Source organism: Dama dama, chromosome 29 (assembly GCF_033118175.1).
Source record: "Dama dama isolate Ldn47 chromosome 29, ASM3311817v1, whole genome shotgun sequence".
NCBI classification, from domain to species: domain Eukaryota; kingdom Metazoa; phylum Chordata; class Mammalia; order Artiodactyla; family Cervidae; genus Dama; species Dama dama.
In genome coordinates this window covers 17,282,885-17,302,064 of record NC_083709.1, presented here as the reverse complement: position 1 = coordinate 17,302,064, position 19,180 = coordinate 17,282,885, and the positions used below count along the sequence as shown (strand labels likewise).

Here is a 19,180-nt window from a genome sequence, read left to right as displayed (position 1 = left end):
CTGCTGGTTTTCACTAACAGCCCTAAAATAAGTTCATCATTCACATAGTAAAATTGGGGTTCTTGGGACTTCCCTGTGGTCCGATGGCTAAGATCACACACTCCCAATGCAGGGGGCCCGGCTTCCATCCCTGGTCAGGGAACTAGATCCCACCTGCCGCAACAAGAGTTCGTCTGCCATAACTAAAGATCCCGCCTGCCACAGGGAAGATCACAGACCCCTTGAGCAGCAACTAAGACCTGGCGCAGCCAATAAGTAAAATTATATTTTAAAAAATAAGTAGTAGCTAAAAAAAAAAAAAAAAAAAAAAAGCTGTTTCTCATCGGCCAAGCTAAGGTGTGTGGAGGAGGCACAGAAAGTCCAAACAAGAAGACCACAGACTCACGGCCGCTCTGATGCAGGAGCAGATTTCCAAGATTAAACACTTCTCAATCTGTCTTTGGTCAGGCTCCAGTGCCTTTAAATGGTGAATTTTGATGACTTTATCTGGCTTTATGCTTGTTTTCTTCAGAGGGAATTTGCCCCACTTCTCACACCACCATTCCTAAGTGAATCTTGGACTGGATTATTTTAATATTTCTTCCCTTCAACTATTCTACTGTCCACAGCTTTTTTTTTTTTTCAGAAATGTTCTGATGTCAGAAGGCTATTGCAAACACATGGAAGGATAGCTCCGAATTTTGCATATGTCACCTCAAATGTGCAAAAATAAATGGGGCAGCCAGTGAGGTTGAACACTGAGCTGAGAAGGGGAGGATCAGAGCTGGAGTCTCATCTCAGTGCAGCCCTGGGAGCCCTCTCTGAGGTTCTCCAACAAAAGCTTCTGCTAAGGACACCCTCGCCTCACCTCCTGTGTCTGGCTGCTTCCAATCTTCCCTCCCGGCTCCTCATCCCCTCCGCCTGCCTTTCTTATGGATGCTATGCCTCTGTCAGGGTGAAAATGGCTGAAAGTAACTTTCACTTCTGCTTAGACAACTGAAACCCAAGTGTAAGGCCATTTCCTCCTTCTTTTCTGGGTGGCTGCTGGAATCCATTTTTGGGTTTTTTTCCGATCCCTGTCTGTTGGGGGTGGACAGAAAGGTGACCTTTTTTTCCCCCCAAATCATACAAAAGCCAGCTTCCCTGAACTCCTTTCCCTGCACACCTCTCACATCCCCTCTCACTCTAACCTTGAATAGATAAGTCATTGGAGGAAATGGATTTTCTCTTTAGAAAGGTAGACTCCCTGTTTCCCACTGTATTCTCTGTATCCTCGGGTTCAAGTATGTACAAATTCTTCATAATTCACTTATTTAGGCCCCATAGATTAAAAAAAAAGTTAGGCATAATTCAGGCAGTATCACTGGACCCTTGGTAAGTAGAAAGCTCAATGTGGGCTCTGCCTCAGAGTTTGCAGGATCCTTAGTGACAAACCATGTTCAAAGCCTCCTCCTTGGTAATGTCCTCCATAGTCCACGGTGGAGTTACTGCTCCTGCCTCTGTTCTAACACGTGCCTTGTTGAGGTACCTAGGGCCTCACCTACCACATGCAGTCATTGTTGTCTATCTACCAGACCCCTCCCAGACACCTTAGACTGGCTCCCACGGAAGACAGGCATGCTTACTTATATCTGTATCCCCAGCCTCTTGTGTGTTCTTAAAGCAAATCAGAAAAGTTTGTTGTGTTAGTTGAATTGAAATAACAGGACTGAATAATCTCTCCTCAATTCAGTAACTTTTCTGTATTTAAGATTTTATTTTATTTTTTTGACTTCCAAGTTTGGTTTCATTTTTAATTGGAGGATAATCGCTCACAGTGCTGTGTTGGTTTCTGCCGTACAACGATATGAATCAGCCTAAGTACACACATATATGCCCCCTCCCTCTGGGGACCCCTCCCACTGCTTTCATCTCTCTCCTCTAGGGTGTCTCAGAGCACCAGGCTGAGCTCCTGTGTAGTTACTATATATCGAATCAGTAACTTTTAAATCATAAGTTTAAGTGGTTTGGGAGTCTTCAAACTAGAGTGTAAATGCTTAGGTCCAACTCTCAGGTGTCAGGAAGTGAATACAAAAATAGTAACACCTATGATTCACTGAGCAGAGTCAGTTCTGGGCACGGCTCTGAGCCCTTTGCTGTCAAGATGCAAGAAGACAGAGCAGTTTTTCTAAAAGATCAGATTTGGCACTTGGATTAGGCATATTCACATCAGCTACCAGTTATTTGGAGTTCTCATGTGCTAAATACTGTAATAGAAGCTTTTTATACATTAATCTGTCTGTTCTCACAAAAAAATCTTTTGGGGGAAATAAAACAGATTGTTTCCAAGGAGGCTTAGAACCCAAGATCTCTATGTTGCTGCTACGGTTGCCATGAACATCTGTCAAGAAACTTTCCTGCCAGAGACTCACAGCGAATTACTCTCTTAATCCCAAAATCCAAGGGAAGGGACTCCGTGAAGAAGCTGAGATTCTGAACTGTAGTCCCAGGGAAGGAGTAGAAGCCAATGTATCTAAATTCTATCCTTGTCCCCCCCATATCGAGGTTCCCAGACATAAAGGCAGGAGAGGAGATCACCCATTGGCTCCCTTTGGTCCGCAGGTCAGAAAGTAGGAGGCCAGTGGCTCACTCTGTCCGGCTGAACCAATAAGTCTCCAAAGGGCGTCTCAGCAAACTTCTTGGTCCCGTTGGTCCCTCAGCTGGTGTGGTAAAGGACAGCACCTCACCACTCTAGATGTTACGGTCCCTCCCCATCACCTCCATCATTCTCCGCTCCTCTGAGTTTTCGCAGTGGAGTGACATAGCACAATTGTAAAGGCTCTGAGATCAGAGTCAAGGACTGGCTAGAGTCAAGGGAATTTCCTTACTGGAGACAAGGGAATTAAGCCACATTTTTGCCGTCACTCCATTCTATCATTTGTGCTCTTAGTATCCCATGAGCTGGGTATCATCAGGACTATTTGGAAGACAAGACAAAGCCAGTATGGCTGGGAGATGGCCACCTTGCTCACACAGACGGCATACAGCGGCGGAACCCAAGCTCCTGCTTGCCTTGCAGACAACCCTGCAAGGCAGTGTGAAACACCTTGCAGGGTTAACGTGGAGGTTTACTAACTCTTCAGGCTCGCTTCAGGAAAAACATCTCCCTGTTGTTAAACCAAAGCCCCTTGGGAAAACTTTCTGACGGCAGAGGGGCACAGTGACAAACGAGGCGCGGCTCCAGAGAAAGACCAGCTGCTCGTGGTCCTTGCTCACGGGCTTTTCTGGGCACAGAGAGCCCAGGAACGCTTTCGAAGGGCCGGTGGGAGGGGCGGGGCTCGTGGAGGCAGCTGTGACCACAGACGGGGGTGGGGGGGTGGCCTGCCATCTCCGCAGGGTGCTTGCCATCGTCGGCAGGAAGCCACGAGCTGCTGAAGTGACTGAGACGCCTGGGATGGGCTCCTGCATCAGGATTGTTTCCGAGTTGCTGGTTGTAGCCAGGAGGCCGCTGCCCCACAAGGCGCCGGGATTTGAAGAGCTATGGTGAGCAGCCGCTGAATACTGCCAAGGTAAGACTCATCTTCCGCCTTCCTGATCATCGCATTTCCTCATACAGCGCCGGCAGTGCTTAGGGGCCCGTGGGTGGGAGAATGGGCAGGAACATTGCTATGGGTGTTACAGGGGAGAGGGAAGACTTTCTTAGGATCTGAGCCCCGGCTGTGGATAGATTGCCCCGTCGTTTGTTCATTTCTATTTTAGAGGGTTTTAATTTTTTTTTTCATCTTATTTTTAATTGGAGGACTATTACCTGACAATATTGTGATGGTTTCTGCCCTACTTCAATATGAAACGGTCACCCAGGAGAGTTTTTTTGATTGATAAAAGTTCAGTCCATCTAGGATAGAGTCTGCTCTTCAGGCCTTCAAAGCTGGAAGAGTTGGTGAATGTGCCAGGGAAGAGAGACAGGAGGAGGCTGTGGGTGGGGTAAGGGTATGGATGGGCGCTCAGGGCTGTGTGCTCCAGGCAAGAGCCTCCCTGTGAAGGAGGGTAAAGGTTCCATGGTGCCAAGCTGATGCAGGGCTGCAGTGACGTGTGGAGGGTCTGACTTAAGGTCAGTGATTGGTTGTTGCTTTCCTTTCATTTTGGTCTTCTTTTTAAAATCAGGTTTTCCATTTTTCAGACATTTGGAGGTAGGGTGATGGAATAGGCTTGTTGCTGTTTGGTTGCTAAGTCATGTCCAACTCTTTGCGACCCCGTGGACTGAGCCCACCAGGCTCCTCTGTCCATGGGATTCTCCAGGCAAGAATACTGGAGTGGGTTGCCGTGCCCTCCTCCAGGGGATATGCCCAACCCAGGGATTGAACCCGTGTCTTCTGCGTTGGCAGGTGGATTCTTTACCACTGAGTCACTAGCGAAGCCCTGGAATAGGTTTGAAGATGGCCTGTTTGGCTAAGAGAGCTCTTTGGCCAACTGTGAAAAGGAAAGAATAGTTGATATCTTGAGAGGATTTTAAAAATTCTAAGATTTTGACAACTTTTCCAGTCATTTCCTAACTGGCCAATGTGTTCACTCACCCTCAATTGCCACATGACCAAGGAACTAAAGAACTGTTATTACAGTGCTTCTGTCATTATAGATAAGAATTCCACATGATATATGTCAACGCTCTTCCCTCCTGGAAGGGAGTTTGAATCCCCTCAGCTTAAGTGAGGACTGGACTTACTAGAGAGTATGGAAAAGGAAAACCAGCAATCCTGCAGTGGAGAATCCTGGCCCCAAGGTCAAGGTTAACATCTCCAGGGATAAGTCACATTGTATTTATTGTGTAACTTTGGCTGCAAGGAGAAAAGTACTTCACCTCCATGCTATTCCTTCCTCAAACCCCTAGTTCTAGTCTAGTTATGAGAAAACATCAGACAAACCCAAATTGAAGGTCTACAGACTACTTGAACTTCAAGATTTTCAAGGTCATGACAAACAAGTGAAAATAGGAAAATTGTCACTTCAGAGGAGAGTAAGGAGAAATGACAACTAAATCCAGAATTCACATATGGGTTGGATTGGATCCTGGAACAACAACAATCCCAAGGTCATTAGTGAAGAACAGGGGAACTCTAAGTAAAGTCTGGAGTTTAACAACTATCACTGATGTGCCTTTCTTGGTTCCGGCAAGTGTACCATAGTTAGGAAAGACACCAACACTAAGGGAAGCTGGGTGCAGGATGCATGACAAGTCTATATCCTATCTTTGTAATTTTTCTGAAAACCTAAAATTATTCCAAAATAAAAAACTAAAAAATAAAGATCCATGCTCATCCTGCCTTGGAGCAGAAACAGTCAACATCTGAACACGCTTGGGAAAATTGGTGTCCATGGCCCAGGGGGCCAACCCACTCTTTGAACATTCTGGAACCCGGAAAGCCTCTTGCATTTTCTATTAGCCTCTCTCCCAGCGCCCCACCTGATTCTCAGAAAGCGCTATATTTCCCTCTCTTCGTGGTCTTCCTCATCATTCATTTATTTTTTCATTCAACACACATTTCTGAGCCCTCACTCTATGTCAGGGGGATTTAGGCCTAAGGACCGCACTTCTGTCTCCCAGTGGAGCTCACTGTGCTGGTTCAGGCTCCTGGGCCTCCAGCACATGCCCAGCTACCCACACCTGGCCCCTCCCCAGTGAGGAAGCAGGAGGCAGAGTGTGGAGGCCAATGAGGGCCCAGACCCGGCGTGGAATACCCGGATGGACTCTGCCATCCTGGGCTTACCCATCCCTGCAGAATCTGTGGTCAGCCAGGCGGCAGTGAACTGTGCTGCAAACACTCTTCCATGAGCAGAGCATCTCCCGAGGAATGCAGAGTCAAACTGGAACTCTCAGAGCCAGCTCCTGCTTGAGTGCCGCCTGGGCGGCCTGGTCCTTGCACAGACCCTAGAATCTGCAGCATCCGGACGAGATCACCAGGGGCAGCAGCCTTGCTTTAAGGATCAAGTGTTTGGAGAGGTACCAGGGAGACAGAGAAACCCAACCCAACCTCCCTCAACACACATACACATTCACACACACACACACACACACACACACACACACACACGCTTCACAGGCCCGGCAGAGCAGGTGTGCCCTTGTTCAAAGGCGATGTCTCAACCAGATTAGAGAAAGCTTCGGAAGCAGACTTGAAAGAGGAAAGAATTATGAAGCTGTGGGGAGAGAGCGTTTACACGAAAATCACAACGCTGAGATGAAGATCTGCGCTGAAGAGCGGTGATTACCCCGGGCCTGCAGCCCCTTTCCTGTCACGTCTCCTGCCCCTCCACTGCTTCTGGAGCACACCAGGCCCCCCCTGTGGGAGCACACCAGGCCCCCCCCTTGCGGGAGCACAGCACGCCCCCCCCTGCGGGAGGACAGCACGCCCCTCCTGTGGGAGCATACCATGCCCCTCCTGCGGGAGCACACCAGGCCCCTCCTGCGGGAGCACAGCAGGCCCCCCCTGCGGGAGCACACCAGGCCCCCCCCCTTGCGGGAGCACAGCACGCCCCCCCCCTGCAGGAGGACAGCACGCCCCTCCTGTGGGAGCATACCATGCCCCTCCTGCGGGAGCACAGCAGGCCCCCCCTGCGGGAGCACACCAGGCCCCTCCTGTGGGAGCATACCATGCCCCTCCTGCGGGAGCACACCACGCCCCCCCTGTGGGAGCACACCAGGCCCCCCCGCGGGAGCACAGCACGCCCCTCCTGCGGGAGCACACCAGGCCCCTCCTGCGGGAGCACAGAACGCCCCTCCTGCGGGAGCACAGCAGGCCCCCCTTGCGGGAGCACAGCACGCCCCTCCTGCGGGAGCACTCCAGGCCCCCCCTGCGGGAGCACTCCAGGCCCCCGTGTGGGAGGCTCTGCCTGCTGCATCTCCCCTCTCACCCAGGCAAGCCGCTCCTGTCCTGGCCTCAGGATCAGTGCCCGTGTCTTCTCTCCTGTCACGTCGTGCTGTGCCATGCCAAGTCGCTCAGTCGTGTCCAACTCTTGGCGACCCCACGGACTGTCGCCCACCAGGCTTCTCTCTCCATGGGATTCTCCAGGCAAGAATACTGGAGCGGGTTGCCATGCCCTCCTCCAGGGGATCTTCCCAACCCAGGGACCGAAACTGTGTCTCTTCTATCTCCGGCTTTGGCAGGCAGGCTCTGTACCACTGGCACCACCCGGGAAGCCTACCAGTGCCCAAACCGTCCCTGAGTCCCCAAGGCCCCTGGCACATGCCTGGGGTGCTTTGTTGGCAGGCCTGCTGTCCCTCTGGATCTGGGCTCTTCCAAAACAGGGACCAGGCCCTCCCTCCAAACATTATCCAAAACAGGAGAGTGTTTTAGAAAGAACTTGAAGCATGAATGAGGGTGTTAAATAAGAATTACCTTCCTTTCTGTGTACAAAACATAGATTGGTTCTTTATTTTTTCACCAAGAGGGCCAACTTATGGTGAGATATCTAGCTGTGTTTATTATAGTTAGACAAATGACCTATGTTTCAACTGTCCATTTTTACAGTTATTCTACCTTGTATTGCTACAGAAATTCTATAAAATTATTACACGGTAAGATTGTTTTTAGTCTTACCATTTCTAAAGTAAATGAGACTTTTAAAAAACAAATTCTTTTTTTTTTAATATTGCACTTTAAGATAGGATCAAAAGTAATAAACCATTTTATGATTTTATTTGGGTGGCTTTATGGGAAAGGCTGAAGTTTCCATTTCCTAATGGAAAGGAGCCATTTCTGTTTTGTGGTGTCTGTCCCTTTGTCTGTCTGGCGGACTCCCTGGCACCTGTCAGAGCTGTCGGGGACGTGTCAGGTTAAGACTGAGAACAGGGGTGTGCTGGCAAATGTTTAACCTCTGATTTTCTGGGAAACACACACACAGACACGTAAGTTAATCATCAGTTTTACTGGTATAAAGGATGAGTAACACTCATTTACAAATATTAATATATATAATACCCATTCTTATAAATACCACATAACCAACTGATTCTCCCTAGAATGCTCTTGTGAACTTTTGCCAGATTCTTGGACCCAAAGTCAAGCAATTGATGCACATGGACTTCACTGATATTTTCATTTATTCCAAGAAGTAAGATCAGAGTGAAACCACAAAGACGTGTCTGAACTGCACTTGATAGTCTGTGGGGTGACCCACTTCTTTACTAAATTGGATAACAGTATTTTATTACTTGAAAAATTTTCTCCATGTTGAGGGGTGCTATCCAAAGCTGCAAATCTTTTTAAGAGAAATCAACACTATTAACATTTTCTCCATCACCGTCTTAAGTCAGGGAAATCAACAAAAATGCATCAACCACACATGTGTTCAGTGCAGTCTCTCAGTCATGTCTGATTCTTTGCAACCCTGTGGACTGCAGCACGACAGGCTTCTCTGTCCTTCACCAACTCCCAGAGCTTGCTCAAACTCATGTCCATCAAGTCAGTGATGCCATCCAACCATCTCATCCTCTGTCGTCCCCTTCTCCTCCCACCTTCACTCTTTCCCAGCATCAGGGTCTTTTCAAATGAGTTAGCTCTTCATGTCAGGTGGCCAAAGTATTAGAGTTTCAGCTTCAGCATCAGTCCTTCCAATGAATATTCAGGACTTATTTCCTTTAGGATTGACTGGTTGGATTTCTTTGCAGTCCAAGGGACTCTCAAGAGTCTTCTTCAGCACCACAGTTCAAAAACATCAATTCTTCGGCGCTCAACTTTCTTTATAGTCCAACTCTCACATCCATATATGACTACTGGAAAAACCATAGCTTTGACTAGATGGACCTTTGGTGGCAAAGTAATGTCTGTGTTTTTAAATATGTAGCCCTTGCCTATTCCTGTGGTATAAACACTCCTACCATAGCAGATTTCAAGCTGGGAAAACATCTTGACTGAACATGAAGCTGGGACGCCAGAAAGAGCGGGGGTAGCACATGGTTACATTGTTTCCACCCAACAGATACAATGAGGTAAACAACTTCAGGATCAGAGACAACAGTGAAATATCAGGGAAGTTTCCACATATATGTGTTAACATATGGTTTTTGTTTTTCTCTTTCTGACTTACTTCACTCTGTATGACAGACTCTGGGTTCATCCACATCTCTACAAATGACCCAATTTTGTTCACTTTTTATGGCTGAATAATATTCCATTGTGTATCTGTATCATAACTTCTTTATCCTATTGGCAGGGCAGGAAGAGGTGCAGATGTAGAGAATGGATGTGTGGACATGGGGTGGGGGTGGGATGAACTGGGAGGCTGAGATGTACCTGTACATATCATATATGTATGTACACCTCTCTCTCTGGGGGTCAGCAAGCCTGGGGGAAGGAGCTGCTGCCTGAGTGCAGGCTTGTGTGTGCTGAGCGCTTTGGGAAGGAAATGCCAGGTGTGCAGGATGGTGGCTCTTGCTGTTCATGACACCCCAGCTACAGGCTGAGGAGATAAAAGGGAGGCGGTTAGGAGCTTGCCTGAGGGACGTGAGCCAAGTCTGAGGTCAGAGTTGGGCTGCCGTGTTGCTCTTACTCAGGAGCCTCCGTGCTCACGACTGGTGTGCTAACTGACCATGACCTCAAGAAGGTCAAGTCCCGATTGATGAAAATGCTGCCTCCTCACCCCTGGCAGGTGGCCCTGCAAGAAGCTCTTTGGAAATTTTCTCTTGGTGGCTGTTTTGAGAGTAGCTACCCTCCCATGACCCAGGGGAGGGGTCTGTCACCTGAGGGGGTCCTTTACTTCTGTTTGTGGGTGGCGGGGGTGGGGGGATCTAAACAGCAGAAGCTCACATGGACAGATATGAAATTCCTCGTGCTCTTTGCAGGAACCAGTGTCCCCTCAGCCCAGACTCAGAGGCCAAAGCCCCAAGCTGTGCATGGTCTGCCAGGAGTGAGGAGGTGCCCCCCTCTGCTCTTTCAGCCACAGGCTCAATGCTTTGTGCTCAGTGGGGGTCTGTGGGGCTCTGACCGAGTCCTCTGGGGGTCTGTCTTCTCCACCTGCTCACTTAGAAAGCCTTCTAAGCAGGGCCACTTACAAGCAGGAGATCAGCCACAACCCTTTGGGAGAACAGGCTGATTTTGTACAGATATTTCGTGTATCTCCTTTCTTTCTAACTGTAACAATCATATAATACCAAAAAAAAAAAAAAAACAAACCTTTTGGAAACAGATATGAGCCATCAGTAATTTCACCTCTTATTTCTACCCAAGACTTGCTCGCCTTGGTTTGTAGGATGTAGCTTTTTATCCCTGGACTCATAAGGGACAGAGACCTTTGGAGTCTGTGTTTTTTCCTTGTTTTCTTTTTTCATCTTAACGTAAGTTTCTTCCCCATGGCAACATGTCTTCACAGTGATCATTTTTTCTATTTTTTATTTAACTATTAAAAAAATTTTTTTACAATATTGTGTTGGTTTCTGCCATACAACAATGCAAATCAGCCATAATTCTACATATATTCTCTCCCTCCCTAGCCTCCTTCCCATCCCCCCCTCCCATCCTTCCAGGTCGTCACAGAGGGCCAGACTGGGCTCCCTGCACTACACAGCAACTTCCCAGCAGCTATCTACCTTACACCTGGTACATATACACAGTGGAATATTACTCAGCTGTAAAAAGTAGGAATCTGAATCCGTTCTGGTGAGGTAGATGAACCTACAGCCTGTTGTACAGTGAAGTAACTCAGGAAGAGAGAAACAAATATAGCATATTGACACATACGTATGGAATCTAGAAAAACGATATTCATGAACCTATTTGCAAGGAAGGAATGGAGATAAAGATGTAGAGAATGGGCTTGTGGACACTGGGGGATGGAGAGAGTGGGACGAATGGAGAAAGTATTATCACAATGATCATGTTTGAAGCTGCATAATATTTCCTTATCTTAACTCTACTTCAAACTGAACATTTAGTCTCCTTTTTTTTTTTTTTTTTAAATGTCATAGAGGACTATGATTTGGAACAAAATAACATGTAACTTCTAAAGTCCTTCTGAACTACATCACACAGCCAAAGAGTATTCTTCCCATCTTCCAAGGAACAACAATTATATAGAGAGACGAAAGGCTTATTTGGGGTGGAGTGAGGTGGTCTTGGATTTTCATTTGGAGTCCTGGTGATCGCGGCCTGAGTTCTTGTCTTCTCATCTAGCTGCCTTGTTGTCAACAGCTATATTCATTGGCCAGGGTTCCTGATGTGGTCTTTGGCAGCAGAACAGACTTTCCTCTCTGTGAGATGAAATGACTCAGAAGGAAACAAAACCCAAGGATTTGGCCTCATTTGTCCCATAGTTTAAACCAAGATTCCTAATCAGAGGCCCATGAATTGTTGTGCGGGTTTGAGGGGAGAGGAGTCTTGAAACTGAACACAAAATTGGATGTGTCTGCACTTAAGTGTACTTGGGGGTGACGGAAGTGTCTGTAGTTTCACCAGATTCTCAAAGGAGATTGTGGTCCCTGAAAATATTTTTTTAAAAAACTGATCTATCTTTCTTTCTCTCTTCTTCCCTCCCATTCCCTTTGGTGAGTCCAGTGTTGAAATGAAAGAATTCTAAAGATCTGTGCCTACATACAGAAGTCCAGATGTGGAATGGGGACCATATTATTCCATCTGAGGAGCCTTGGATTAGAACCCAAGTCTATCGCACTGCCTGATCTGTGTGTGTGTACCCATAATGTGAGGCTTCCCAGATGGCACCAGTGGTAAAGAATCCGCCTGTCAAAGCAGGAGACATAAGAGATGCAGTTTCAATCCCTGGATCAGGAAGATCCTCTGGAGGAGGGAATGGCTATCCACTCCAGTATTCTTGCCTGGAGAATCCCATGGACCAAGGGACCTGGCAGGCTATGGTCCATAGGGTTGCAAAGAGGTGGACACAACTGAGGCAACCCAGCACACACACATGCACACACACCCATTATGCTAAAGTGCCTTATGGTTAAGAGAGTTGCTTCTCGTTTTACTTCTTTAACCAAAGCTAATTGCTAATGTGTTCAAGGTTCTGCCATGATCATGGCCATCCTTGGTTCTTCACTAAACTAAATGTTTTGATTTTTTTTTTTTAAAGCCTTGCATTTCTCTCTAGGGAGTCAGACTGACACAGAAATATTTGTGGTTGGTTAGTTGTTCTTTCCTCCTACAGGCATTAACCATAAGAGATGAGCTGTGTTTATCAAACGGAAATGTTATCACTCAAGGCTTAAAGAGCCAAGGAAACTTTGAAGTCCAAGAGATTGAACCCAACAGTCCAACTCAATGGGTGGGAGACTTGAGCTTATGATTTACTGAATACAAATGGACCTTTTCTCTTCAGATGTGTTTATTAACAACAACCTACTTGGCACCTGTTGGTGACTTTGGTTTCCAAAACGTGTTTGATTTCCTTTCTCTCTTAGTAATCCTGTCCTGAATCTCCTTAAACTCAAGCGTTCATACCTGGAGGCAAAAAGATGGGGCAAAATTTAATCTCAAGTCTCCTTGCTTCCTCTGAAAATCTCTGCAGAGTTAACCACTTATTATTACTGAAAACTGGCAGCCTTGAAAGGGAAAAGACTTCCTGAAATATGGGAAATAATCATGCAATAGGAAAGAGTAAATTATAATTTCATCTTGGGCATCTTATATGTAATAGAACATTAAATGTTATATCAGTGTGCCTTATTGGCCCTCAAGTTTTGGCCAGTGAATGATAATCAGTACATGGAATAACACTGGTTTTGATATAAACGGCATCTTTCTACCATTGTCCTAGAAAGTTAAACTGTTAACTGTTTATGGGAGTGGAGTCTTAGGGGGATGTGGGTGAGAAGGCATTTTCTTGTATTTGTGTTTTCTCTTCAATGCAGAAGACCCAGGTTCAGTCCCTGAGTCAGGAAGATCCCCTGGGGAAGGGAATGGCTACCCACTCCGGTATTCTGGCCTGGAGAATCTCATGGACAGAGGAGCCTGGTGGGCTGCAGTCCAAGCAATTAACACTTTATAATAATATATTATCGTGCCATGGTTTAAAAGTAATAACTCACATTTATTGAGTCCTTACTATGTGTTGAGGCACTCTTATAAGTGCATTATATATTTCATCTTATTTAACACAAAATTATTCAGTAACTTGCTTTCATAAGAGCATTTTTGGCTTTTTCTGCCTTAGCCTCAACTTCTAGATGAGTCTAAATTATTCACTTTCAAGGTTTTCTGGGCAACAAAGCATGACTGTCTATCCAAAAGCAGGAATTAATTATTCAAGAAAGGCTGAAGCAAAGGCCTAACAAAATTTGTTGTACTCTTGCTAGAATATTTTCATACTATCACAGTTTACTAGAACATCCATCTGTACCACCAGCTCTGGATTGAACCCAGGCAGAGTGTGCCTGGGTCCTGAGGCATGTCCACACATTGGGCCCCAAGGAGGCTGCTGCTGAGACCGTGTGATGGGCTCCAGAACTGGGACCCCCAGATCTTAAAGGAAGGGTCAGCAGTTTGGGAGATGGGGATGGCAAAGTCAGAGGAACGAGGCTGAGGGCACAGAAGTGAAGACAGGTGATCTGTGGGCCATGATAAAGGCAGAGAGGGAGTTGAGAGGGGAAGAGAAAGCAGTCTCGAAGAGATATTTGCATACTGTACTTGTTTTCATAGTGGCGTTATTTGCAATAGCCGCATGGCTGAGTGGATAAATAAATTGTTGCACGTACATGCCATGGAATATTATTCAGTCTTGAAAAAAAAAAAAGGAAATTCTAACGCATGCTACGACATGGATGAACTGTGAGGGCATTATACTAAATGAAATGTCAGTCCCGGAAGGACAAATACAGTATGGTGTCACTTCTGTGAGGTCCCCAGAGTAGTCAAATTTTAGAGACTGAAAGTAGAAAAGTGGTTGTCAGGGACTGGCAGAGGGGGAAATGGGGAACTTTTCTTTAATGGAGATGAAGTTTCAATTTTGCAAGATGAAAAAGTTCTGGAGGTTGGGTGCCCAGCAATGTGAATATTTGTTCCATTACTGAACTGTACATTTAAAAATTAAGATGGTAAATTTTATGTCATGTGTATTTATCTAATTAAAAAAAAATTTTTGAGAAATAGAATAGAATAGAAAATACTCAAATGCATTGCTTGAGTAAGGACAAATAATGTTGTGTGAGCCTTTGTTTCAAAGCGTGGGGGATGTGTGTGCATGTGTGCACCTTGGCATGTTCTATTTTGCAGGTGTACACTGTGTTCTTACTGAGAATCATACCAACCAAGAAAAAAATTTCTGATAAACACCACAGTGGACGACCTCAGACCACACAGCCCAGTAAGGCTTCTCATAACCTGTGTGGTTGAGCCATCCCTCCCCCAAGGCACAGCAGAGAGGTGGTTTCTGCTCCGTGGTTCTCACCTCCCAAGGCATCTTTCCCACTCAGAAAATGCTCATTAATTGACAAACAGATACCCTAGGAGGCCTTGCATTGATACTTCTCCATCTTCTCCCATTTCCCCAAGAACTAAACTCAGAAAACTGCGTGGATGTGGGAGAGAAAGGAAATGCATGTGTGCTCAGCTGCTCAGTCGTGTCCGACTCTTTGAAACCCCATGGTCTGTGTAGCCTGCCAGGCTCCTCTGTCCATGGGATTTCCCAGGCAAGAATACTGCAGTGGCTTGCCATTTCCTCCTCCAGAGGATCTTCTCAATCCAGGGATCAAACCTGCCTCCTAAGTCTCCTGCATTGGCAGGCAAATTCTTTGCCACTGAGCCACCTAGGAAGCCCTGAGAAAGGAAATGACAAGTACTTAATTTATTCCAGAACTGCCAAGGGAGGGAGGAATGGAAGGGGAGAAGAAAAGAAGGAAGGAAGGAAGATGGCTGTGGCTTTGATTTCTGAGCCTTGCAGAGTTTAGATAAACCCTCTGTAACCTCAGGAAGCTCAGAGGGTCACCAGAAGCCTTACTAGGGCTTGGACAGGGGTCTGGGAATCAGTCTGGTTCCAGGGAAGTGGTAGGAAGAAACACTCTGTCCTTCTGGAACTTCAGGAGGGACACGGGGTCTCTGGGGAAGAAGGAACAATCAGCTGCCTCACAGGTTCACCCAGAGGGAGACATTCGTTCTCTAGGATAGTTTTGGAGGGGAGCCTGTGGAAAGGGGAAGAGTGGAGTGTGTGTTTAATATAATGGCTGCCATCAGCGCCTGGCTTGTAGCATCTATAAAGCGCTGCTCGCGTGAGCGGCAGCATGGCAGCTCCTAGAGGAGGAGAGGGACATTCAGCTAACAAGAGGCAGAGCTGTGACTGAAATGCGTCTCTTGTGGCTTAAAATCCCTCCTCTTCTGCTGCCTCGGGAAAGGTGGTGCTGTAGTCCTGGGCCAGGAAGGGAAGTGAACAAGGCTGTGGACCAAAAGGAGAGGCTTTCATCCTGGCATATCATGTAATAACCCTGAAGCCTCAAGGGCTGTGGCAGGGAGGGAATTTCACGATACGATCAACTGCCTCTGTCGATGGTAGAATGGATGCCACGTGAGAAGAGGAGCTGTCCGTTCGCTCACCCAGACATAACTGTGAGCTTTCCCTGAAGCACTGAGTCACATCCGTGGACAAAACAAAGGCCTCCTCTCGGGCAGGACGACAGACACCACACAAATTTGGAGATAGATGTAGTGTCAGGTGGTAATCGGGGGAGAAGAGACATGGCCTGACCTGCCTCTTCCAGCATCAGGCTGGTGGGAGGGCAGGAAGAGGAACAGAACAGCTGGGAGGCCTCTGCCAGGGCCTGGCTTTGACTGGAATAGCAACAGTGGAAGAAGTGGTCCAGTCCTGGCTGCCTGTTGAGCTCACAGAACTTGGTGATGGTTTGTTTGTGGGATATAGGAGAAAGAGCGTGAGAAACTCCAAGATGGAGTCACCGTTTAGCGAGATGGGAAAGCTTTGAGGCCCCGGGTTTTGGGGAAAAAAACAAGGGGCTCCTTTTGGCCATTTTGAGTCTGAGCTGTTGACTAGAAATCTAAGTGGCAATATGATCGGTGATGTAGTCAGCTGCCTCTCTGAGCTCTACCAGCCTTCCTCCAGCTCTTTTCCCCTGTGAGTATCACTGACCTCCGAGCCTCCAAGCGCACTTGAACCTCTCAGATGCCGCCAGGCTTCCCGGAGCCTCCTGCTGTTGCAGCCTCGGCCTGGCTCCTCTGTGCCCTGCCTACTTGCTGAGTCAAGTTTGAGAGAGAGTTTCCTGGGCACGAGCAGCACCTTGTGGGGCAGGTGGCAGCTGCCCAGCTCTGGAAGACCGTGCTCCACGGGCTGAGCCCGCTGTGGTGAGACCCTGCTTATTCTGGTGCAGCCCCAGCTCTGTGGTCAGAGTTCTGGGCCCCATTACACGATTGGGTGCTATTCCCCAAGGTCCCACAATTGCATCCTGAGTCCAGGCCCCCCACCCTTCAGCTGAGAGTGACTTCTGGGAAGCCAAAGAGGTAGCTTTCTCCTGTAGCAGCTTCTAGAGCAGCCCAGTGCTGGGCCCATGGTTCAGGAGGGTAACCTCCAAGAGGAGGAAGCTGAGCACCCTTAGACGCTGATGACAGCGAGGGCGATGCATGCCGGCCGCTCAAAACTCACTTAACAAGGGGGGAAACCGACGCAGGGAGCAGGTAGGGGAAGACACAGTATCCACAGCCAGTTGATGGTTGAATCCCAGTTCCCCCAGTTGCCCAGGAGCTGGCAGCACCGCCCCCACCCCACTGAGCAGACCTCTGGCTTCACACAGGCACTAGGATCACTTTATCCTAAACAAGGCACAGACGATCTTTCAGAGCCAGGCTCCAGCCAAGGCTGTAGAGAGCAGGTACTGCTGGTACATCAGACACGCACTTTCATGTGTGATTACTTGCACATTCAGTTTTTGAAGACTAATCTGTTGAGTCCCTGCTGGGAACTGGGTTCCAATTCTGAGGACAGACATCCCCAGTTTGGGGAGGGTGAGAGGTTCTGATCCCTAGGAGGCACACGGGCGGCTCTTTCCCCTCTGCGCACAGCCCCTCCCACAGCTAAAGGTCATCGTCATCTTGTTTGGCATCTCCCCATCTCCCCCAACATCCCTTTCTCCACTCTCTCATCCACCACCTTTCACAGAGGCCCCCTGCAGCTGCTGTGCTCTCTGGATCAGGTAAGTGGGTCCACCTGAAGCCATCTAGAGGTTCATGTGGCTTCTTGAAAGGAAGCTCAGCTCCCTCCCTGCCCCCCTCTCTGCCCTCACCTCCTCCACCCTCCCCACTGACTCTGCTCCAGGCTGAGCCCTCCTCTCACCGCCGCAACCCAGGATCTCCCATCCTGCCATCCCCCTGCCCTTCCAACCTCAGGGAGCTGCCTCTGGTCACTCAGACCCGGGAAGTCTTTCCTCCACTGAATAACCTCGTGCATCTGTTTCAAATCCATCACACCTCCTCTGCTCTCTGCACAAACTCACCTTTCTCAGAAGAGACTAGCCATTTTCTCTGCTTATTCGCTGTCTGGTCTCTCTTGGCTCACCTCTGCCAGCCAGCACACAGGCTCCAGAGCGCATCCCTGGTCTCTGCTCCCCACAGCATGCCCAGGACCTGTGCTCACGGGCTCTGTCACGGGCCTCTGTCGGGAGAACAGGCTCTTCACAGAAAGTGAGGGAGGCAGGAGCACGTCGGGGGGCCACGCTGCCCCCGGTGGGCCTGCTCCCACACAGCTGCTGGCAGACCAGGCTGTCACAGGAAAGCAGGCTGACAGTTTGGATCAGGAGTCTTGAAATAGTTCCTTGGTGTTGAAGCAACGTAATCTTCCTTCTGAAGGCCTGAACAGAAGGGGGAAATTTGAAAAACAGGCAATCTAAATACTATTGATTATAGGAATGAGCTTTACATTGCATCACGATGACATTCATTTTTTAACTGGAAATTTATACCTCTTAGAAATGCATTCTTTTTTTTTTTTCTGGTTAGGACATATCTTTCTTTTATTTGCACAGCACTGAGGGGAAAAAACAACACTGAGAATTAGACCTTGACAAGTTGCTTTCGTGATGGTGTTGATCAGTACTTCTCTTGCCTTTTAAATTTCTCTTATCCAGCCTAAGGAGTCTGGCAGTTGTCTTCATGTGCGTTGCTTCAAATCCTTTTGAACATATCTTGGTTACAGACCAGAGCAAAGTTTCATCGATTTGCAAATAGTTTCCATGGTAGAAAAGAAAATCAATAATAACTGAAAATAAATGAGTTCTTTTTTAAAAAAGAAAACTACAATTTTTCTAAATGGTCAAAGGATATGAATGGGCCATCCACAGAGGGGAAAACCCACATAAATCAATAAACATCTCAAAAGTAATCAAGAAAAAACAAATAACAAAAAGATTCCATTTATTACCCATGGGATTAGCAAAAAGCAATGTCTCATAACACTGGTTTTGGCAAGCATGTGGGGAAATGAGGATTCTTGGGTATTGCTGGGAGGAGGACAACTGGGTACCTTGGAGACAGTTTTGGAACTCCAGAGCCAAACTGAAGGATCTCACTCTATAGACCTGTGGGTCCTCCCAGTACCCTGGAGGTACATGGGCTCCTCACCGTGGACTCTGTCACCATGAAAAAGAGGAGACAACTCAATTGCTCCTTAGCAAAAATTGACTAAAGGGACAAATAAGATATGGTTTATTCACTTAATGGAATAAGATTTTTTAAAAATAGAAGAATTAGAGATCTGTATAGCAAAATAAATAAACTACAAGAATAAGTTTGGGTAAAAAAAAAGCAAATTTCAAAAACGTTACTTGCATTATGAGGCCATTTTTGGCAAAACATACAAAAGTATATATTGCTTGTGGCTATTTATTTGTATATCATAAATGTACAATATCATATGTGGTAATAACACCCAGTCACTTCAATATAATGATGACTTTGGAGACAAAGAAAGGAGAAAATTATGATCAAGCTTTAGTAATACTGGTGACATAAAAAGAGAGAGGAAGAAAAAGAGAACCAAAGTAAATGTGACAAAATATTAATACGTGTTTGATGTTAGTGCTGTTACATTTGTTTCTGAGTTTTTTATGCATATAAAATATTGTGAAAAAACTAATAGTGAAAATTAATAAATATATATGTAGGTGTATACATCTATAATCTTAGGTTGGGGAAGATATTTCTGAGAGGGAACACCAAGAGCAAAGATTGGTAAGAAAGATTAGTAAACTGACAAGATAAAGATGATAATCTTTTGTGCACAG

General features: G+C 46.9%; 1 protein-coding gene across 1 annotated transcript in view; it reads left to right on the top strand.

The window, feature by feature from the left end:
- Window positions 1-3,325: 3,325 nt before the first annotated feature.
- The window catches only part of BLK (BLK proto-oncogene, Src family tyrosine kinase), a 51,306-nt gene continuing 35,451 nt past the window's right edge, over window positions 3,326-19,180 (top strand). Inside the window, exon 1 of the mRNA XM_061132180.1 lies at window positions 3,326-3,527. The gene's annotated coding sequence lies outside the window, so the exon portion shown is untranslated. The remainder of the gene's footprint in view (window positions 3,528-19,180) is intronic.